The 20,849-nt window shown below is 33.3% G+C and overlaps 1 protein-coding gene and 1 long non-coding RNA gene across 9 annotated transcripts in view; one reads left to right on the forward strand and one right to left on the reverse strand.

The window, feature by feature from the left end:
- Positions 1-20,849, reverse strand: part of LOC145971109 (uncharacterized) — a 204,130-nt gene that overhangs the window by 77,169 nt on the left and 106,112 nt on the right. Inside the window, exon 4 of one of the 5 annotated variants that reach the window (XR_014438764.1) lies at positions 20,453-20,821. The exons of the other annotated variants lie outside the window; for them this stretch is intronic. This is a non-coding gene — a long non-coding RNA (uncharacterized LOC145971109). Of the gene's footprint in view, positions 1-20,452; positions 20,822-20,849 lie in introns of those variants that run through there. 5 annotated transcript variants of the gene reach the window in all.
- Octalpha2r (alpha2-adrenergic-like octopamine receptor) overlaps positions 1-20,849 on the forward strand; it is a 114,451-nt gene that overhangs the window by 69,262 nt on the left and 24,340 nt on the right. The gene's annotated exons all lie outside the window — the stretch shown is intronic.

Here is a 20,849-nt window from a genome sequence, read left to right on the forward strand (position 1 = left end):
GGATTTAAATTATCCGAAGAAAGAATTCGCGATATATGGTTATTAATGCTAAGATTTTCTTGCTCTAGCTATAAAAAAGAATCGATAAAGATGTTTTTATAGAATGTGTTGGAAGGAAACTCTTATCTAATAATAAAGCATAAGAAGCAAACTGTAACAAAGTTGAAACGTCAAGTAATATATTGATCACGTCATTTGGTACTAAAAGAAACTATGACGCCTATGAGTTTTATATATATATATATATATATATATATATATATATATATACATAAAATTATATATAATTATTTATACATATTTATATTAATTATATATACATAAAATTGCGTTTATATATATATATATATATATATATATATATATATATAAAATTAATATATATAATGTATTATGTTCAGAAAGTTTATTAATATATTATTTCTTGAATCATAATATAACTAATTATGCCATATATCGCTCCTAGTTATACCATATTAATAAAATCTTGAATAATAAATGTGATCAACATGCGCTTATAACAATATTGTGACGTAATCAGGCGTTTTAATCAGGTAATAATGCAATGCATAATATTATTAAAAAATATACCTCAAGGCGATAATTACGTAGAGAGCACAAATTCATATGAAAAGCATTGTTTTTTTAGCTATTTGTTTATATGGATTCGGACAAACATGACAGTGATTAATATGCCAAAATGGCGAATAATCATGACGAGAGAAAATGAACTATTATTATAGATATATTATTTTGTATGAAAAAAGACTAAGAGGTCTGTAATTAAATTATCAATTATGGAATCATATTCACTTGATGTTAATACAAAACCTAAATCAAGAAAAGAATAGTAATATTGGGCATATATAAATCAAATATAGGCAACTGATATGCTCGTCTCATTCTATCTGTGGGCGCTGATTTTTTCTCCCTCATTTTTTGTTTATTAAATTTCTGAACTAAATTTTCTCAAAAGCCAGTAATCGATGATTTAACGGCGTTTTTATCATAATATTAATATGTGTGTAATTTTTATTCATGCATAGTTTTTGATATTTACTATAATTATTTCATTCATATACATGATATTTTTTAAGACAAGAAAGAAATATTTTAAAATAGAATATTTCTAAAAAGAGCATGAAGCGTAAAATGAGCGTGAATAATGTATAACGCTAACATAAAATTATTAAATATATTTTTAAAGCTTTTAAACAACAAAAAAGATATATAATTAGTACAAATTATAAAGCGAAAAAATATTTCATTGTAGCATTACGTATGGGAATTTAAATGTATCATATTGTTGAACAGTTTGTGACATTGCGAGAATGATATACGTATATTTTCGCAATTGTTAGTATAATATGGTGCGCAGTGATATGGTAAACAAGATGTCTGATGTCTATATCATTACCGTCACGTTTGTTTAATTATCTTCACTATATTATGTACGTGTAATTCATAATGTATAAGCCGTAACATATATTATGCCTAACAATCATGATATTTTTCTTTTTCTTCCTTTAGAAAGAAAGAAAAAGAAAAATAATCATTAATAATTGAGTATCAAAGTATTTTACGAGTTAATAATTTTCTTTAATCTTTATAAACGAATATAAAATAATTTTTAATTTATCAAAACTTAATTTATTTATTTATTATATCGCAATTTGATAGGTATTGTTTTATATATATAAAACAATACTTATCAAATTGCGATATAATATATATATATATATATATATATATATTTATTTATTTATTTATTTATTACTTATAAATTGTATTAAATGAAAGAATATTCATATAATTAGCAATACAGGAGAGAGTAACTTCTGTTAATTGTTCCTAACGTAGCCCCTAACGATAGCTTTGAGCTGCGATGAGTAATCTTCAATAGGGCGGAAATCTCAGCTCGAAACTTAGCAATACAGAATTCATGTCTTGCTGAATACGCGCCCTTAACAATCTATTGTACTATAGAGAGAGCGCTATGTTTGTAGTCACCCTATAGCATAACCAATGATGCTTATAACCATAGTGTGTTAACGTTACCAGGCTCGAATTCGGAAGCGGGATATTTCGACAATAACTCAATTATAATATTATAACTCACTGTATAATGACTATGACTTAACTGAGATAAAATTTAGCACCGTTTAGCATTTAAAAGACCTAATTTATTCTTTATTATGCGTTCCCTTAATAATCTAATACACATGAACATGATTATACGCATTAATATGCACATCATTACAGATTTCATTTTAAAGATACGTGTATTATAATAAATAAAAAACAAACACTATAATGGTTCGAAAGTTGTATCGTGAATTTTTGGCAATGATCAGCCGACTCCACTTTCCTGCAAATTTATTACTTTTATTTTTATTTAGATACCAATGATTATTCGTAAGACGGATGAAGTATATTAATTGAAATGACTGTGAAAGTGGACGCATTTACGTTATATTCGATGAAAAGCATGCAGCCTGTGCTACCGCTGATCGGTCGCTTGATGGTATCTTTACGGTTTGTTAGATGGTCACGGGTCATCGCTCGGCCGTGTTGATGATGTGTGACCCATTTGTGGCGAAGCGGTCATTGTGTCGGACGGTCACGATCAAATACGTTTATATCGCGCTAGTAGGTCTGTAACTCTTCTAAATCGCCCTTTTCAAATTCTGGATTATCCGTCGATTAATAAATCCGTTTGATATTTCAAAATTTCAAGTTTCAAATAACGTTTATTCTTGTCGATACGAGCATATCCCTTTCGATGAATGGAATCCTACAGATACGTAACGCAACTATATACATGCATACTGAAAAGTGTACTTTTTAACGATCTTTAAGAAATCTTTAAAAAATCTCACTTTTTACATATTTTATTTTCTTTACAAGCTAAAATTTCGTTTAATTTTAACGTTTTATATATGCTTTTCACATTGATATGTATATTTTTATTTTGTTTGTGCAAAATGTAAGTTAAACAGCTTAAAGAAATTAATGATAACAGAAATATTAGGTAAAATTCAGAATCTGCTGTCGACTCATTTGTCTGCCAGAAAGGTGAAAAAAACTCGTTTAACTAAAAGCATCCGATGTTTCGCTCATCAAATTCATCATTCTGAGGGGAATTGAGTGTAAGCGTCGCTTAAACGAGCTTGATAAAAAAAATCAATCACGTCATGGAGATATATGTCTGATGCATCAGAGTGCATTAACGATGTGCATCGTTTAGATGCAACGTGCAATATCGGCTCGCACTACATGGAACGCTAACATGTCATGGGACATTCAACGTCGCTGTTTGAGGGAGTATGTACATGCGTAGGGTTTCAATTGATTTAGTGCTAGACTTGGAATTAATTATAAGATATACGTGAAAATAAAATAGACTCTATTTCGTATTGATTACACTTGAAAAATATTTTTGTTATAATATATCTCTAGTTCGATATCATATTTGCATTACTGTAATAAATTTAAACGAATAAATAATATTAGAGATAAATACAGAAATAAATATTTACAAAGTTTTACATTGATTGGAACATCTTAATTCAAACTATCTTTTCTAATCTAAATATTTTACTCTACATTATTTGTCTTGTAATAGTACAAATCGTATCATTAATTAACGAAATGGACGATACTTAAGCCCATTTACATGTAGGTAAGCTGCAATTATCTCCTGGGCGTTTTATTTACCTGACATTGAAATCCCATCGCATCTGTTAGTTACTTAGCGAAGCGTGAAAGCGAGGAGATTACGAATGTTATTGCATTTAATTAACTTTGCGCAATTCCCGCGAACTTACGATACAGCGTAAACTATAGCGCGTGACATAGTTAACGCTAATTACGTTGTCTTGGAGATTGGTCGAGTATTCAATAGTCTTCCTATCCTATTACGCCAATCAATCGCGCAACATTATTATCCTGACATTATTCTGATTATTATCCTGATTATTATCCGATCCTAATGAATATTTCCATCAAGTCCTTTTTTTATCTTTGTTTACCCAAATGTCACCATTTTACCTAATTTGACATGTAATATGTGACCAGCTGGACTTATAAATAAACTGCGTGTGCCATATCGATCTTAGTGTGTATGTACACCCACAAAGCGCCCATCACATAGCACTCTGCTCCAGGCGCGGATATATTAATAATTGAACAACTGTTGATGTCAATCAATAAAAAAAGAATGAAAAACGCATTGACCGATAACTGCAGCCACACGTATGCAACACTTCTCTCGGGAAAAAAGACAGAGAGAGAGAGAGAAAGATTCATAGTTATTGCGTCACGATTAATTCTCTTTTCGGAATTTTTTATACACGGATAAATTCGTTCTGTGAGAGAAGATGAAACGTAGCCAACAACTTTACGATTGATCGTTTTTTCCGATTCCACGATTGACTTTTGGCGTATTCGACAACGTGACTATCACTTGACGAAATTACAGTATGCAAGAATCCGAAAAAAAAAAAAATGAAAATCACGCTACAGGCACTACATTTTTCAGCAGAGATAGTAGACAACTTTGGAGAGAATTGCATTCGAGACGATTCACCAATTTTGGACGATATATAGAAACAAAGAAAGAGAAAAGAACGGCCTCCATTTACCATATTCATAGATCGCATACGGCGTTATATATGTGTATATACATATATGAATATATGAGGGAAAAGACGCCCGCATATACATTCACTAGAAGAATACTGAAGAGAAATATCGTTTCTCAAAATATTTTATCTAATCCCACAGAGACCATAATCGCGTCTTTGCCACATTCTTCCGTATTTTTCTAACAATAAGCGTCGGTATATCCTGAGTGTGTAAGCAACAAACGATTTAAATGAAATTTTCCACATAGCACTTATCCACGTTTATGAACATTTCGGCATTTTTTTCATCATCAAGTGCAAAAGCATTTATGGAATGTAGGAATACAGTACAATGCTATTGTAATCACGGTTATATACCAAATGCTTTCGTTAATTAAAGTCAAAGCGCAAAAATTATTGTAATATTACGAGATAATTTTCCGCCGCATATCTGAAATTTAATCCTGTTGTAATGAAAAACTACCGAACGATTTATGCTACGAAATAACGTTGACTAAATGTTGCGATAAATTTAGTTTGCAGAATATAAATTTCATTTTCCTTCAATCAATTTACATGCACACAATTATTTAATTAATTTGCTATTAAATTGTATTTTGATGCGACGTGTGTTTTTCACCGTTTATTTTTGCAATAAACTGATATAACGATATATGTATATGTATGCATACGATTATTAGTACTCGAAATATATTTCCTACGATAACGATGTATTGTGCGACTAAATTAATTTCATATTTATTATATGAAAATATTTTTGACGCAAATAAATCAAACGCATATGTATGAAAAATTTTATAGATGTTTTTCTCTTATATAATACTTTTTTATTTATAATTATTTTTACATATAATTTTTTTATCATTTTTGTATTTAATCAATTATAATATGTTCTATTTTTATAATATAAAAGTTATTTTCTCATATATATATATATATATACAGGGTGATTCAAAATAACCCCTGTGTCCCTGAAATGACATATTCTTGAATCAATTCTAAGACGATTTTTCCTTCGGCAAAATTTCGTCCGAAGCTTAGTTTTTGAATTATTAAAGGAAGTAGTTAACGTATAACGGGTCGAATACAAGAGGCAGGCAAGGGTGGCGCGATTCACCGTCAGACGCGGGAGCTTACGCGGGGCGCCTGCTGCGATCAGCTGATCGCTATACACATACAGACACACATGCGAACACATACATTCTCTCTCTGTCTGTCTGTCTGTCTCTCTCTCTCTCTCTCTCTCTCTCTCTCTCTCTCATTCGCTCACTCACCTGTAAATTTTTTTTTTTTTTTTTTACGAGAGAGGGGAAAATGCATTTTATGCATACCCACCGGTCGATCCAGTGAGTTATGTGGGACTCAAGTACCAAGTCGAATTACCAACTCGGTACTCCCTACCCACTAAAAACCCCTCCCTTTTCACGAATTTCCTTTAACACACTGTCCCTCTGACTTCCCGAGATCTGTTTTCACATAACGTCAAAAAATAGTTATTATTACCTTGTTCGATGACTTTTGATGTATTGCTGTAATTGCTTGAAGGAGAAATGAATTTTCCGATAGATCGTATGTTCTCAAATTTAACGTAGATATCACGTTGCAAAAGACAAGAAATCCACACTAAATTATTAACTGAAAGGTTTTCTTCTTTCATGAACTGTATTCTTTTATAAACTTTAACGTAATCACATTTATTTACTCACTCGATGAGACGAGAAATTTACTAATGACTCTATCACTAATCACTATTAATCACTGTCGAATAATAACTGTTGGCGATTAAAAATCACTCGATGAAAGAAACACGCGCGGACACGTTACTACACGACACGACGACGCGACAATGCGACGATAATTACTCGGCGACTGCAAGCAGTTTTTTGTCATGGTAGGTTGCGGTAGGTTAAGGTACTACTGGCGCTATCGAACGCGATCATGTGTTCGATTGAAGAATGCGGTATAAAAATTAATGCATATAAAATATTAATATTAAATATTTATTTAAGATAATAGTAAAAGTAATAAATATTTTAAAAACACTTATTTAATCTAATTAATTTTTAAATAGATATCATACGATGTATGGATATCACACACATTCATGATAATAATAATATTAATATGTTAAATGTTTATTATGTTTACCGCATTCTTCAATCGAACACATGATCGCGTTCGATAGCGCCAGTAGTACCTTAACCTACCGCAACCTACCATAACAAAAAACTGCTTGCAGTCGCCGAATAATTATCGTCGCATTGTCGCGTCGTCGCGTCGTGTAGTAACGTGTCCGCGCGTGTTTCTTTCATCGAGTGATTTTTAATCGCCAACAGTTATTATTCGACAGTGATTAATAGTGATCAGTGATAGAGTCATTAGTAAATTTCTCATCTCATCGAGTGAGTAAATAAATGTGATTACGTTAAAGTTTATAAAAGAATACAGTTCATGAAAGAAGAAAAACTTTCAGTTAATAATTTAGTGTGGATTTCTTGTCTTTTGCAACGTGATATCTACGTTAAATTTGAGAACGTACGATCTATCGGAAAATTCATTTCTCCTTCAAGCAATTACAGCAATACATCAAAAGTCATCGAACAAGGTAATAATAACTATTTTTTGACGTTATGTGAAAACAGATCTCGGGAAGTCAGAGGGACAATGTGTCAAAGGAAATTCGTGAAAAGAGGGGTTTTTAGTGGGTAGGGAGTACCGAGTTGGTAATTCGACTTGGTACTCGAGTCCCACATAACTCACTGAATCGACCGGTGGGTATGCATAAAATGCATTTTCCCCTCTCTCGTAAAAAAAAAAAAAAAAAAATTACAGGTGAGTGAGCGAATGAGAGAGAGAGAGAGAGAGACAGACAGACAGACTGACTGACAGATAGACAGACAGACAGAGAGAGAATGTACGTGTTCGCATGTGTGTCTGTATGTGTATAGCGACCAGCTGATCGCAGCAGGCGCCCCGCGTAAGCACCCGCGTCTGACGGTGAATCGCGCCACCCTTGCCTGCCTCTTGTATTCGACCCGTCATACGTTAACTACTTCCTTTAATAATTCAAAAACTAAGCTTCGGACGAAATTTTGCCGAAGGAAAAATCGTCTTAGAATTTATTCAAGAATATGTCATTTCAGGGACACAGGGGTTATTTTGAATCACCCTGTATATACAGGGTGATTCTGAACAAACGTTTGTCTTTAAAATATCAAATTCTTGAATGAATTCTAAGACGATTTTTCCTCTTGCAAAATTTTGCCCGGAGCTTAGTTTTTATACTATAAAGGAAAATAGTTAACTACTTACGGAACGAGTACAAGAGGTAGGCAGGGACGGCGCGATATAGGCGATTACGTGGGGCATTCGCCGCGATCAGCTGATTGCTATACGCGATGACTGTAACAATCAGTGTGTGTGTGAGAATGTGTACGCGCGCGCGCGCGCGCACACACACACACACACACACACACACACACACACACACACACACACACACACACTGATTGTTACAGTCATTGTATAGCAATCAGCTGATCACGGCGAGCGCCACACGTAATCGCCTATATCGCGCCGTCCCTGCCTACCTCTTGTACTCGTTCCGTAAGTAGTTAACTATTTTCCTTTATAGCAGTGCTGGGATTTACTTGCAACTTTCGGCCAGATTTCTTAGCTTACGCCTACTGTTCCCCTCTTACCGCTCGCGCCACTCGTAACTAAGGAGCACTCAGGAACGTGCGCGTCACAAATATAATGTGGCAATCTATCTATCTAAGTTCTCTTTATTGTAATTACGTTTCAAACCACAAATATTTTAAATTGTTACAGAACATATACGTAATTAATAATAGAATAATTATTTTTATTATTAATAAACAATAAAGAGAACTTAGATAGATTGCCACATTACATTTGTGACGCGCACGTTCCTGAGCGCTCCTTAGTTACGAGCGTTCGGTGGCGCGGTCGCTAAGGCGCGAGCGGTAAGAGGGGAACAGTAGGCGTGAGCTAAGAAATCTGGCCGAAAGTTGCAAGTAAATCCCAGCACTGCTTTATAGTATAAAAACTAAGCTCCGAGCAAAATTTTGCAAGAGGAAAAATCGTCTTAGAATTCATTCAAGAATTTGATATTTTAAAGACAAACGTTTGTTCAGAATCACCCTGTATATACAGGGCGATCCTGAAAAACGATCCGTCTATAAAATGACATATTCCTGACACCATTCTAAGACAATTTTTCCTTTACCAAAATTTGATTTGAAGCGTAGTTTTTGAATTATGAGCAAAAATAGTTAGTAAATCACGCGTCGGGTACAGAAAGCAGGCAGGAGCGGCGCGGCGTGCCGCGAGCGCGGGCGCAGCTGACCGCCCGATGGGTGATTATCACCGCATGAGTCGCTAACTATTTTATCTTATAACATAAAATTATGCTTTAAATAAAATTTTGGTAAAGAAGAAAATGTCTTAGAATTACGTCAGAAATATGTGTTCCTTAAAATAACGTTATTTTAATAGTGAAAAGTTGTTCCGGATCGCCGGCCGTCCGACGTTGCAATCAGCTGATTGCTACACGCGATGTGTGTATGGCGGAGTGTGTGCGTAAGAGAGAGAGAGAAAGAGAGAGAGAGGGAGGGTAGGAGGGACAGACATTCATACACACGCACGCACTTTTTTTCTCGCTTTCTTTCTCTCTTTTACGCAACACTCATACACTCTCTCATTCAGTCTCTCACTCACACTCTCTCGGTCACTCACTCACTCACTCACCTGCTTACTCACTTGCTCACTCACCTTGTAGCAGCGTAGCGAATCTTCATGCTATGTATTGTTGTTATCTGCTGCACGGTTATGATTGCTAGAGATGCGCGACACATCGAAATTTTTTCGATTATTAGTCTCACACTCGATTGACACAATACAGATTACACGATAACGAGTTTACTGTTTATTCACTCACTATTGATTTATCGATACCAAAAATTACTTTCAAAGAAACGCGAATGCAAACAGCACGTGACTCGACGCCAAGCGACGGGCCGCGGAGACTGCGCGACCACAAGAGTTATGTTGCCAGAAACGCGACACGCGACATCTAACAAACGACTTGCGCGTGGCGCGTGATTGACGCGAGATAAGACGAACGATCGGCTAAAACCTTCGCATTGCGAATGCGGTAGAAAACATGAAACGTATAATGACATACTTAAAAAATTAATTATTTATTATAAATAATAACTATTTCTAATTATAATAAATAATTATTATTTTAAAAAGCATGTGTTGTACGTTATTACGTTTTCGAAATTATTGCATTCACGATGCGAAGATTTAAGTCAATCGCAAGAATAATGTAATTATAATTACGTCGCGTGTCGCGTTTCTGGCAACATAACTCTTGTGGTCGCGCAGTCTCCGCGGTCCGTCGCTTCGCGTCGAGTCATGTGCTGTTTGCATTCGCGTTTCTTTGAAAGTAATTTTTGGTATCGATAAATCAATAGTGAGTGAATAAACAGTAAACTCGTTATCGTGTAATCTGTATTGTGTCAATCGAGTGTGAGACTAATAATCGAAAAAATTTCGATGTGTCGCGCATCTCTAGCAATCATAACCGTGCAGCAGATAACAACAATACATAGCATGAAGATTCGCTACGCTGCTACAAGGTGAGTGAGCAAGTGAGTAAGCAGGTGAGTGAGTGAGTGAGTGACCGAGAGAGTGTGAGTGAGAGACTGAATGAGAGAGTGTATGAGTGTTGCGTAAAAGAGAGAAAGAGAGCGAGAAAAAAAGTGCGTGCGTGTGTATGAATGTCTGTCCCTCCTACCCTCCCTCTCTCTCTCTCTCTCTCTCTCTCTCTCTCTCTCTCTCTCTTACGCACACACTCCGCCATACACACATCGCGTGTAACAATCAGCTGATTGCAACGTCGGACGGCCGGCGATCCGGAACAACTTTTTATTATTAAAATAACGTTATTTTAAGGAACACATATTTCTGACGTAATTCTAAGACATTTTCTTCTTTACCAAAATTTTATTTAAAGCATAATTTTATGTTATAAGATAAAATAGTTAGCGACTCATGCGGTGATAATCACCCGTCGGGCGGTCAGCTGCGCCCGCGCTCGCGGCACGCCGCGCCGCTCCTGCCTGCCTTCTGTACCCGACGCGTGATTTACTAACTATTTTTGCTCATAATTCAAAAACTACGCTTCAAATCAAATTTTGGTAAAGGAAAAATTGTCTTAGAATGGTGTCAGGAATACGTCATTTTAAAGACATAACGTTTTTCAGGATCGCCCTGTATATACAGGGTGACCCATTTTAACTTAGGCAGCCAAATAACTCGAAAAATAAGCAAGATAGAGAAAAATGTTTTAGACAAAAGTTGTATGGTTTCGAGGGGGCCATAAGATGGTATCATTGGTTTGACCTTGAAGAGTCATTTGAAGGTCACGTGAAGGTCACTTCAATTTTTTTAAATGGAATACACTATATATTTTTGTACATTCTTGTAGCTTATTTCGAGAGCTTTCCAAAACACTATAATTAAGTACCTTTCCGTTAAGTGCTTTTTGAGTTATGATGCTTGAAATAATTTCTTAATTTTACATAAACCGTAAAATATCTTGTAAAATATTCATTTTTCGATTATCTTACCTTAATACTTTTATGTACAAAATAATGAGAGGAATCAATTGGTGTAAAGAAAACACATAGTTGTTTTTAAGAAAAAATATGGAATTGTTAATTGCAAATTACATATTTTTTCTTCGAAACAACTATGTGTTTTCTTTACACCAATTGATTCCTCTCATTATTTTGTACATAAAACTATTAAGGTAAGGTAATCGAAAAATGAATATTTTACAAGATATTTTACGGTTTATGTAAAATTAAGAAATTATTTCAAGCCTCATAACTCAAAAAGTACTTAACGAAAATGTACTTAATTATAGTGTTTTGGAAAGCTCTCGAGATGAGCTACAAGAATGTACAAAAATATATAGGATGTTCCATTTAAAAAAATTGAAGTGACCTTCACGTGACCTTCAAATGACTCTTCAAGATCAAACCAATGATACCATCTTATGGCCCCCTCGAAACCATACAACTTTTGTCTAAAACATTTTTCTCTATCTTGCTTATTTTTCGAGTTATTTGGCTGCCTAAGTTAAAATGGGTCACCCTGTATATATGGATTGTAGATTTTTTTTCTAATTGTGTGTGCGTATATGGATTACAGTCGTTTTGGCGCATTTAAAATCTCTCTTTTATGTCCGATGAGTTTTTTTTTATTCCACAAGCACAATTTTATTTCACTTCATCTCTCATTAAACCTTCCTGCCATCAGCAGCGCAATCTATCTCATCGAGAATCGGCTGATGTCATTTGATAGCAAATTGATCTTCTTGTCACGCGCTTTTTCAATTTTAAATTAACGCAAAACAAAAGCTAAAACCGAATAATTTAGATTTCAAAAATATACCAAAGATAATTTCATTTTGGTTTTCATTAAAACATGCAACGTCTATTTCATTTGTTATTCCGTATGTAGTCTCTCATTTGGCTTAAAACGTTGCTCTCTCTTCCACATAAATCATTCCCGATAACATTCTGCAGTCACTTTTATGTGGTTCCAAATATTCCCTTTAATTTTATTAACCTTTATCCGTTAATACGCTTCTTCCGTTTAAATAGCAGTGATCATCAGATATTTCTTATATCTTTTAGTGCTTTAACAAAAAGCATTTATGTTTCAAAAATTAAGATCGTATTTCACGACGCATCTGTGCTAAATCGCCAATAATAATAATATTAATTAATATTTTGAAACGCGCAACACTTTTGTCAGCATTAATAATTACCAAATGATTATAATATCGAGAGCTATCTAAACTTTTAATAATTTTGCTAGAAAATAACACGACATCTCGAAAGCGTAAAGTAATTGAGCGATCTTCTGTTAAATCTCGCTTAAGTCTTCTTTTATATTCCCCTGACAGATCCACTCTCGGATAGAAGTATATACGTTTCGTGTCGTCGAAAGGAGTTCATTCGCGCGAACGTCTTTAGGAGATAAACGGAATAATGAAGGAATAAAGTAGCGGAAGAGACGATGAAAGAAAAAGAGGTAGAGATAAGGTGGAAACGAAAGAACGTATATGTGAACGAATACATAAATTTGAGTTATCTTTACGTGAATACATATTTTTTTCATGCACCCCGTAGATAAAGTTGGAACTATAAAAAATATATATACTATTATTTGTACTTTATTCTCTCGCGAACAAAGTTAAAAACCAACAATGTAAAAGAAAAAAGAGAGAGATAGAGAAGAGCATACAATTTGAAAGGAGAAAGTATGATACGAAGAAAAAATCAGTTAAAAAAATATAAATTTCAAAATGCGAAATGGACCAGTCAAAGACATTTCGCATGACAAAGAATAAAAAGAAAAATGCAAGGGAAGAGAGAGCGATGTATTGAGAAAATGGTGGTCAATTCAGACGATATCGTTGAGACAAAAGAGAGAATCGCCGTTCTAGTATAAAAAGAAGAAAGCATATCCTATGAATGAGGTAAACGTGATGAGAAGGAGAATGAGAAGAAGACGTCGGAAAAAAGAATATTGAAATTGTAAAACTGAGAAAGTTAGAAAAGCAATAGAAAATGTGAAAAACTCCATCAAAAAAATAAAATTTGTTTGCTAAATATGGTTTGGTCTTTTATGATAACAATCTTAGAATATATACAACAAATGTATATTCTAATGTATATTTTGTCAATCTAATAATAATCATAAATAATCAAAACAAATCATAGTTTTATAATTTACTATCATATTTCTGTATATAATATTCTAAGGAAATTATTTTCAAAATATAACGAAATTCTACATCATTTAACATTTGGATGTTATATTTATGTATGATACGATTCTTGCCTATCTTTAATTTCGTAGTTTTTTTTAGTCCCAATTAGAAATAAATTTTGAAACATAGGTCTCGTGTGCAAAAAATAATGCATGTCATATACTTTCTTTTTGGAGTTTTTTTCCAAAATAAATTAATTTTGCAAGTGACTTATAGTGGGTTGTCACATATACACAACGTGGAACGAGTGAAGCTGCCCTAGCACCTACGCAAAATAAACTTGTGTACACGTACGCAGAAAATAACTGTGAATAAAACGAGACATGCCTATCACATGCCACACAATACATGCAGAGTTATCTATTTATATTGAGTATAGTAAGAAGTCATATTTACTGCAAATGCATATAAAAAATTGTGAAAAAAAAGATATGAATAAATAGAGATATAACAAATTAAAATTATGTAGAAAAAGTATTTAAAAAATATAGTTAAAAAATATTAGGATTTTCTGATAACAATAAAACTTTGCTTAAATTTGACGTTTAAAATGATATTGTTTTCAATTATTAATTAATTCTAAATACTCATTATACAATATTCTTCTTAATCAAAAACTTTAATTTTTGAAACCACACAAGCTTTGTTTGAAAGTTTATTATAAATTATATGCGATTTGTATAATCGCGCGCGAACACATATGTTTAGGAAAATTCTAGGAATAATGCATTACGCGTAGCATATATTTTGAATATTATGTCCGCAAAACCTGTTATACTGACTGAAATGATGAAAAATAACGTATATGAACATTGATATATCGTTTTAGAATTACAACCATTTTTCGATTTTAACACATAGAGTGTTTGAGTTGTGGCCGATATTTTGCGTTGATTAGTTTCGGAAATTTATCAACCAACTAATCCGACATTTCGAAAGCCGGAATAGCGGTTCACACGATGGCCAATTTAATCGATTACGGTTAGTGCGTCCTATATGTTGCATATATTGAATCAAACAATAATGCGTGGCAATTAAATTCTATAGTAGAGGATAGGATTTTCTTAATATAATCCATTGATGTGTAAATTATTGATACATAAGGGATCACTTTGTTTTAATGAACTAATTATTGATTATTACTGCTATATAATTGGAGTTTTGGGGGAATGACGAATCATAATTATATGGGAAATGTATAATTTGATTATTTATCAAATTTGAATTATATATAGAATGAAAGATATATATATATATATATATATATATATATATATATATGTATATAATTCTAAAACATAGAAAGAAGAAAAAAAGGGATTAATATTTTATAAATTTATAGACACACACATTACATCAGTATATATTTTAATATATTCATACACCGCGAGATCAATTAATGCACAATTAACGCGTTATCTCTAACATATATGATATTATGTATAGAAAATTATTACAACAATGATTTATCGCTAGAAAACCACGAAATCAGCGTAATAATACAATATACAATACAGAATATTGCAACATTACATATGTATTGCAAATCCAAATGGGAAACGTTAATAATTATCAGAATAGCCGAAATCAGCTTTTGAGATAATGCGTTTAAATCAACTGTGAAAATTGTTCATAAAAAATTAACAATTCGATATTTTATTAATCAAAGAATTCCCATTCTGAGTTTAGCTTGATTTTACTTATAAAGTAGATAAAATATATGATAATATAAAAATAATATAAACTTTAATCTATATTGAGTTAATTAGGAGTAATATTAGGACACATACACAAAATCTCTCTGTCCCTCTCTCTTTCTCTCTCTCTTTCTCTCTCTCTCTCTCTCTCTCTCTATTTAATATTATTTAAATGAATTAATTATTCATATCCAGAGATGAAAAAAGAGACAATTTATTGCTCTACAGCTATATATGAGGGAAAGATAATTGGATTTCTTCAAAAGTGACTTAAACGAAAGTTTAAAGGTCCCGTGACCTCTCCTTTACAGAAACTACTCTAGACCTTACTCATGTCCAAGAATTTAACCATGAACTGCACTGCAAAGTTTTGTTTCTCAATTTGCTTCGAGTTGTCTTGTATTTCTACGTGAAATTCTATGAACAGCATCACGAAAAACTTGTGCATTCATGTCACACATCTTATTATTTTCTGTTGTACATAACACATTATGCAAGAAATGTATAACCGATAGATTCTGATATAACACAATATTTAATAGATAACGAAAAAAGTTATGCTATAATATATCATTCATACTCTATTTTATTTGTTTTTAATTTATTTTATAAATATTCCAAATATGACATTAAAACTCATATGATTATGTAATTCAGAAGAGAGTGAGAGAGAGAAATTATTAATTATTAATTATTAATAATATTAATAATTAATAAGTATTAATAATATTTATTATTAATTATTATTATTATTATAATGTTTATATAATAAAGCCATTCTAAAATCTATGCTTTCTCTCTCTCTCTCTCTCTCTCTCTCTCTCTCTCTCTTTTTCTCTCTCTTCTTCCTCGTCATATGATTTAAATATTAAATGTGTAGAGAAAAGTCTAAAGTTTTAAAAATTAATAACTTTTACAGATTGAATGTTACAAATAGTTTTGTTCTGGCCTGAAAACGAATCTACAAGAAGGACTGGAAATCGGAAAAGAAAAGAAAAGCTATTTGAGTTTCCAAGTTTTTCGTGGAAAAGGCGCGGTGAAAATATGTGTGAGAAAATTATCCAAGTTGGCAGAATTCACTTAGTTTTTAAAGTACTGCAGAGAGAGAGAAAGAAAGTACGGTTTTTATTTCTATAAAATTGGTCAAGTATATATGCGTATACATATATATGTATATTGTAATTTTATATAAATTTGTTTTCATTGTCATCTTATATCCATAAAAATCATTTACATCTAGATAAATGTGATCAAAATATTATGAAAACAAAGAAATAAATAAAATATATAACGTTGATAATATATAATATGTTACAAGTTTGAAAATAAATACGAAAACAAGATTTAAATTAATTATAGAAGAAGAATATAGAACTATAATTGGTCATCATTTGTCCGTAACATTTTCATTATAATAGTAATAACTGAATCTATTGAAGGTGACATTACGAAAATGCGAACAGCTGACGATCGTTATCGTTAAGCGAATTTCGCGAATGCAATAACAATGTAGTCGCTATTACTCCATTACGATCGGCGAATTCGAGCGAGAAATTAAATCTAAAACAGCGGGAATAAGTCATCGCGATAAATCTTGTAAGGAAATCGTTTAAACGCTTGTTCGTCCCGTTCGCTTTGTACCGTTTTTCACCGACCAAGCGGAAATTAATGAAAATAAATCGAGAAATGGAATAAATGCGGCCGCATCCCGCTTACGTGGTCGTGCATGCTTGAAGCGATCGGACGCATCTTCGCGGTGGACACTTTAAGCCAGGAGTCATGCCGCAGCACGTATCAACTCTCTCCATCATCGTCGTTTACTTTACGTTTGTCACACGTCTTCGGGAAAAACGCAGGACGACACACCACGATTCAATATCACCTCGAGCTCGAACGAGCGCGATGATGAATCCCGTTTGACGATTTTCACGGGTAAAACCGCAAAGTGCTCACGCGTTATAAATTTACATAAATTAAATGCCCCTTTAAAATCCGGAGTTCACCGGAAACGCGGAAAGCGAAAGAGAAAGAAAGACGATGAATTTTTCTCTTCCCACCTCGCCTGTTATCGTGTCGTCGCCTCATCTCGTCGACTCACTTTTCGTCGTGACGTCCCCGTCGTCGTCGTCGTTTTTCCCTAACCACTTCACGTCCTTTCATCCCCAGGCTCCGCAATCCACCTTCGCCCGCTCTCTCGTCCCTATCCTTTTCTCTTCGTCGTCCTTGGAACAGAACAGTCCTCGCGCTTGCGTATCATAATATATCGCTTTCTTCTTTCTGTTCGTTTCCTCTCCCGCGGCAGCCACGTTTTGTTTTCTCCTTCGGGACCATTGTTCTCCGTATGGCTTTTACCACGGTCGCGGTATATTCCCGATAGGATCGAAATTATCGGCGAATACGTGCTTCGCTGCTACCCGATGGCAAGTCAAACCGGACCGCAATTCTCTAGTAAACTGCACCAGCAAAGCGGTCGGGACTAGCGAATTAAATTAGCAAAAAAAGTCATTAAAAGCTTATGACAGGCATAGCTCTTCAAGCGTCGAGCAGCGTTTTTCTCCCACGCGCGCTATCGATACCGATTCCCTCGCGGGATATTTACGCGAAAAGCAACATGACGATAGTCAAACCACGCCAATTAAATAATGTTAACGATGCACGAGTAACGTTAAATACTGAAGCTTCATATTAATTTGTCAATAATTTGTCTATATCGATATAAAATAATATGCGTTATATGTTTGGTATGTATAATTCCGGAGCCAATTTATTTGTCAAGCCCCGTAAAATGATCTGTGTTGTACCTCAACCGCTCTTGTCGATTAATTAATATTTCACAAAACAAATTAAACCTCTTGATGGACATAATTAATGATAATACGAGGGAAATGTTATTTACATAAATGCGCGCGTGGCTTAATGTCAGCAGATATAACTCTTTCGCGGAATCATCATTCTACCTTTTTCATCACGTTCTCTCTCTGAGAGACTATTCTCTTATAAAGATTTAGTGTTTCAATCTCGGACGTACGACATTGCGCTTCTCCGGATTTTCGCTGACTTTCAAATCAAGGAATCTCAGGTACACCTTTATTGCTCCCCGCGGTATTTCGGTGCTCAACACCGTCGTATGGTAATTCATTCCGCAACTTCCTACGCATATATATATACTATTATACTATTTCACAGACGTATATTACAACGAAATATGGCAAGTTAAATTTAAATGCATGCAATAATAATAAGAATGTGTAATTAAAATACAAGATATATTGTATACGCGGAAGATATAAAAATGTATTCCTTTTATTATTATTATTTTTCATAAAAATGAGATGGGAATAAATACTCATTAACACAAAAATAGCGAGAATCTGCCATTATTTCTTTCTCTGTCTCCTTTTCTTTTATACGGTATTTTTCATATTTTTATTACTTTCTGTGGTACCAAGGGATAATGTATACCTATTTTCTATTCTCGTAAAAACCATATAATTTCTCACAAAAGAAGTTAGTGAAAGAAAGATATAATATTTTATGTGATGGTATATTTAATTCGCTATTTACATTTTTATTCGTGTGGAGATAAATTTTCATATGCAATTTTGGGAACATTAAACGATGAACCTAAATTTTGCATAAAAATTATAGAGCTATTAACGTGGAGGGACAATTGTATACTGAATTAACGAAGGTAAAAGCGCGAACGGCAGAATACATTTGAATAGAATATAAAATCTGCAATGGTTGGGTAGATCTTATTAGCTATAAATGCAAATAATAATAACGATGTTGTCTTACACAATCGGATGAACAAACCAGCGAGCAGAGAAAAATACTTTTATTAAGATTAATTACTATTTATATAATAAGCCAAAAAATAAAAGTGAAAAGTTCCGCGCAATTTAAATCTGAATATTATTTTAAATAGAATTAGAAGTAACTTTGGAACAAATATTTTTCTTTTAAATTTGTTTTAACTTAACAAAACTCATGTAAATTGGAAGAAAAATAGAAAATAAATTATTTAATATCATTTTTATATAATATATAAATTATGCATTTTAGATAATAATTTACAAGATTTCAGATGCTTATTATGATACTATTTGATTGATTATTCGGTTTTTTCATTTGCCAATCTGTACATCCGATTAAATTATTATACGTAAAAGTTGCGATAAAAATTTCATATATACTATTACAATATAAAAATTATTTTTAAAATATTTAATTCTCAACTATTGCAGTAACATCGCAGTCAAATCTGCTATTTAATTTTAATACAGTCCACTTCATTTACTAAAAAGATTGTGATTACTATACTCGACAGGATTACTATAAGCACATGAAATTACCTATGATATCGCATAAACGCGAAACGGCTCTATGAGATTTGGGTGTTACACGGAATATACCCTGTTGCGCCCAGTTCATTCAGTACCAGGCAATAGCAAAGTTACAGCTTCCATTTCAAGCGATATGGCACTTCGTGTGAAGATAAAACGGCAAATCGTATTTCCATATCGTTTCATATTCTCACCTCCGCCGTTATCAGATATCCCGTCTCGTTATAACATCTCTCCGAGTTAAAAAAAAAAGAAAAAAAAGAAGAGTGAAAAGGCAGAAAAGAAGCGTGTTCGATGAAAAGGGACATTTTCTTACGCGAAAACGAGGAAATAATCGAAATCCAGGTCATGTATATTATACGCAGATTCCGTTCTCTCGGTGTGTTCAGCGGTCCATCTTCTCTCTGTCAAACCGTTCTTTTTGTTGCCGTAGCGATTCCAATATCAAAAACTTTTCATCTGTTTTTGACAGTCCCATTGATTATTCCTCAACGCGCTTCGGTTCTTCTTTCTTTTTTCTACAAAGCACGTAATTTTCTCGATACAATTGTACGTCGGAACTTTTCTCTCCGCTCCGACATTCGTAAATTCCTTCTCAAGTAACGCAAATACTCGCGATCTTAATTACGTGTCACCGTGTGTATTTGCATTTTGACGTCATTGCAATTATTTTTTCTCTTATAATCGCTACGGCTTTGTTTGTAAGCCAATAAAACGCAACTTTTGTCACATTCTGATAGAATAGCAGCTCATTGTTTCATTGTTATTAAGTATTGTTTTGTACAAATAAAATAGCGAAACATCAATATTTCACCATTTGAATTGCTTTATTTCTAAATATAAAAATGTCATACCATAGTTATATATATAGCAAATAATAGTAAAAAATAATAGTCAAAAAATATTAAGATTTAATATCGAAATAAAGATTGTACATCCTCTCTTTCCTACAATATACGAACATTTAGATCTCGATGTAACAGAATATGCAGAAATTCAACATCGTATATCATAGCAGATCCATCATAGCGGTATTCATCATAACACTCAATGTTGCTAAACTTTGATACATGCATCGTGCCATATATATCATCATCATCTTAACCATGTATCACAAACCGAAATTAATTTCTTCATTCATATCTTCATTTCGATTAATGATTGAGTGTCGGTATCAGCGTCGACCAGATATCGCAGCGTCATAATACCAATGGTCGCATGACAAAGGGGAGTATCAATCGAGCCATCAAAGCGAACCTGGAAAACGAACATGGAAGGGAAGCGT

The sequence above is a fragment of the Camponotus vicinus genome, unplaced genomic scaffold, assembly GCF_025532165.1.
Source record: "Camponotus vicinus isolate PSW18456_S1 unplaced genomic scaffold, iyCamVici1.0 SCAF_4, whole genome shotgun sequence".
NCBI lineage: Eukaryota > Metazoa > Arthropoda > Insecta > Hymenoptera > Formicidae > Camponotus > Camponotus vicinus.